This window comes from Callorhinus ursinus, unplaced genomic scaffold (assembly GCF_003265705.2).
Source record: "Callorhinus ursinus isolate GAN/ISIS: 27379988/994484 unplaced genomic scaffold, GSC_fseal_2.0 scaffold57, whole genome shotgun sequence".
NCBI lineage: Eukaryota > Metazoa > Chordata > Mammalia > Carnivora > Otariidae > Callorhinus > Callorhinus ursinus.
The window spans coordinates 7,142,026-7,146,073 of NW_027397119.1; the positions used below are offsets into that span (position 1 = coordinate 7,142,026).

The following is a 4,048-nucleotide window of genomic DNA, read 5'->3' on the forward strand; positions in this document are numbered from 1 at the left end:
CTGGACCTGGGGACAGCGGCTGGGCTGTTTACTCTCTTTTTCTCCTCAGGAGTCTCGACAGTTTTGTGCCCCCACCCCCACCCCCCACCCCAGCAAACAACGACTTTTATTGCATTTCTCACCCTCCTTGTCACTGCCACACCTTTTGTCTCTCTGGGCCATCTCAGCCCCTGGGCTTGCCGACTGTGATCAGCCCTCCTGGGGAACCGAAGCCCAGGGTCAGAGAGGAGTGCTCAGGCATGTCCCTACAGTAGCCTCCACTCCCAAGTTCTGAGAGCTTTCCCAGGCATGCCCTGGAAAGGAAGCCGGGGCGGGAGGAATGAGGTTCCCTAAAAATATATTTAGATTTCCCAGTGGAGGGACGAGTGGGGGGTGGATGGCAGGACTGAGAGCCACCCCGGACGTACACTGAGGCACGAAGCTTCCTGCTGGGGGGAAAGAAATCCCTGGAAAAGAATGGGAAAAAGAAAATTCTACCCACAAATAAATCTCTCAGGGCTGTCCTGGGCCGTGGAGATTAATTATATTATTATTTGTGATAATAATACATTTTATGGCATACCCTAAAACATTCTTACTGATTTCATTTTGCTCATCAGCATGACCTCATTTGTCCAGAGCAGTGAGGGAGGGCAGAGATGAGCAACATGTCATAAACAAGGGAGCTGAGGACAAGTCAAAACCAGAACCCGAGTGCCCTGTCTCCCCACCTCCGATCAATCAAGCATTTCCTTGTGACAACACGGGGGTCTCCTCTGGGAGGTTGTGACCTTCACTTGCCGAGTTGAAATTACCTAGTAAGATTGTGGGGTGCTGCACAGCTACCCCAACAGGGGACTCAAGGTCTCCTACCTCTTTTAAGTGGCAGGTCCCTCCTGGGCCCACCAGGGTCCCGCTCGAGAGGGAGGTACCCCTTCTGAGTGAAGGGCCGACCGCAGCTACCATTCCTCCATGCCCAGTGTGTGCCGGGGTCTGTGCCGAGAGTTTACACAAATTACCCCATTTAATTCCCCCAGTAAGTTTGAGTAGAGGGCTCTCTGATCAGTTTTATCTCTCGGACCGGGTGGTGGGATCAGAGAAGAACCTGCCCTAAGGTCACACAGTCAGTGAGAGGCGAGAGCCAAGATTTAAGCCCAGGACCTCCCGGACTCTGAAGCAAATGCCATCATTGTGAAAAACACCCGATGACACAAGTAGCTCCTCGCTGAAAGGGAGCACGTCTCGAGCTTACGTGCCACCCGCTTACAGACATCAGTAAGAGAAACCGAAGGGCAGCAGAGATGAATTCAGGTCAGAGGATGTGCGTGCCGCCAGGGCCCCTCCAGATGGCCTGCTGGTGACCGCAGAGTGCAGGCCAGGAAGGGAGGGCCCCCAGGGACCGAGTGATGTGCCCTGGCCCGAAAGGCAGAGCCAGAATTGGTACCCAGGTATTCTGGCTTGCAGGCCCCGAGCTGTGCCCTTGACCCACCCCAGGTCACTGGTAGCTTCCTTCTTCCGCTTCATAGCTTTACTCTCCACTGCCCGCCATGTCCAGGGCCATCGGCAGAATCCATGTTCATCACCCCTTTTCAGACACTAAAGAAACTTCTTGGGTTAAAATTAGGCCCCAAAACACAAGCCAGCAAACAAACAACTCCTCAAATAATTAATGAGATCTCAGTTATGCTCCCGTGAGTGTCCTCATAAATGCCTGAGATGAAAGGCTCACGTGGTCTCCATCCCCATCCCCACCCCTGTTGTGTTTGAATGAGGGCAAAGACACACAGAGCACCAGCAGGCCTCAGCACCCGACTGGAGCTTTGGTTTGGCTCCCAGCCCCTGAGAGCTGGGTATGGGATAGGACAGATGATGGTCCTCGGTCTCACTGGTCACCCTGCCCCACTGCTGCCTGCCCTGGGGCCATTTTCGTACCTGCTCAGGCCTCCAGTCCCCGGGGGGCGCTGGGGGGGGTGCGGTCTGTGTCCCCAGAGCAAAGGAGCTGCACCTGCTTGGTGAGACTGGGGTGGGGAGTTTAGGGGGGGTCAGGGCAGCACCGAGCAGGCCTTCTGCAGACTCTGGCTGGAAAACTAGCTTTTTTTTTTCCCCCCCTCGGTTCAAGTTTAATAGAAACAAAAGACAAAACGTGATGCCCTGCTACTGTACATAACAGTTGGCCTGCCCCATAACAGCTCAGGCCCTTCTCTCCAGAGGAAGAAAGGCTGGCCTCCCCAACCCCTGCAGAAAAGGCCTGTTCTGTCCCCATACCACATCTGCACAGTCTAAAGTCTTATGTTCTAAGCATGACAATAATACAAGAGAGATTTTGTTTTCATGGCCACCCACTGCAGCCCAGCCCTAAAACGACCCGGCACTCACTTCTGCTTAGAGAAATATTCTTTGCTCTTCTGGACATCAGGCTTGATGGTATCACTGCCAGGCTTCCAGCCAGCTGGGCACACTTCCCCATGCTTGTCAGGAAACTGGAAGGCCAGGACCAGTTGCAGAGTCTCATCCACAGAGCGGCCTACAGGAAGGTCATTTACCGTGATCTGCCTAAGGATACCTTTATCACCAATGATAAAGAGGCCCCTGAAGGAGATGCCTTCATCAGCCTTTAAGACTGCATAGTCCTGAGCAATGGTACGCTTGGGGTCTGATACCAAGGGAATGTTCTGGGGCCCAGTCCTCCTCGTTTCTTGGGTGTGTTGATCCGTGCCAGGTGACAGAAATGAGAATCCACAGAAGCACCAATCACTTGACAGTTGAGTTTCTTAAATTCTTCTGCCCTGTCACCGAAAGCAATGATCTCTGTGGGGCACACAAAGGTGAAGTCAAGAGGGTAAAAGAAGAACACAATGTATTTTCCTTTGTAGTCAGCTAGGCTGAGATCTTTGAACTGGCCATCTGGCATAACAGCCTTGGCTTTGACGTTGGGGGCAGGATGCCCAATTTTGGCGTTTCTCGAAGACATCTTGCTATCAGCGGCTCTGAAAGCAAAAACGCCGAAGACAAGGCAGGAAGGAGACGCTGGAAAACTAGCTCTTAAGGGAAAAAAAAAAAAAAAAAGGCCCCGTTTGCAGAGACCGCTAGTTTTTATGGTGTAAAAACTCCTACAGTGGCCGATTGCAAGCTACCCATGGATTTAACATTCCTGAGCGTTTAGCGCTTGGCTCTTGTGAGCCAGCCCGAGCTGGCCCCAGCATGGCATTGCCCCTCCCTCTGCTGCCTACCTTTGGCTCCCAGATGTCCTTGATGCAGGGGCAGTTTTTAATTTTGTCTCAGGCCCTGGCAGGTGTCTGACAAACAGTCTAGGAAAACCAAGTCCCAGACGGTACATCTCCCCAAGCTCCCAGGTTCCAGCCACAGGGGAAAGAAGCCAACAGTGTAAAGCCTTGATGTCTAAAAGGGTTTTTCTTCCAAGAAGTTCAAAGCAGTTGCTGTGTCTGATCTTACCTTATCCTCCCAACACCCTGGGAAAGTGGGGAGACAGCAGGAATGATCTGGGTATCCTTTCCTGAAAGATGGGGACCCTGAGGCCCAGAAAGCTTTGACAGTTTGGTCAAGGTCACCAGCAGTTTGGAACAGAGGCTAGAATGAGCAGCTCCCTCATGCCTTCCCTTCTCACCCTCATGGCTCCTTCCCCCACTCTGCCTTCTCATGACCCCACAGAGGAGGCGGATGGGGATGGAGAAGCAGAAGATCTTGCTGTGGTTTTCCCAGACAGATCCCAGGCCTTACTTCGCAGCTCTCCCAGTCTCAGACCACACACCCTTAGTGCCTCCAGGGGAGCTGGCCCGACAGGCTTCCCTTGGGGCCGTGCCAGCTCATTAGCAGGTCTGTTTCCAGGTGGATCCACCGTGGGGTCATTAAAGCAATAAACAAGTTCCCGATTGTCGGTGGGCTGGACCTGGCACCCACCGTCCCTTGCATTGTGCAGAGTTCCAGCGGGCCCACACAACCCCCGAAACAATGCCTCACTTCCTCCCAGGAAGCCGCAGACCCGAGCCAGTCTCCTGGGCTCGCCCACGTGCTCTGGCCAAACCATTGTGTCCAAGGCGGCCGGGTCCAG

General features: G+C 53.5%; 1 pseudogene; it reads right to left on the reverse strand.

Moving 5' to 3' along the window:
• Positions 1 to 2,071: 2,071 nt before the first annotated feature.
• LOC112811239 (peroxiredoxin-1 pseudogene) lies at positions 2,072 to 3,052 on the reverse strand (annotated as a pseudogene).
• Positions 3,053 to 4,048: the final 996 nt, after the last annotated feature.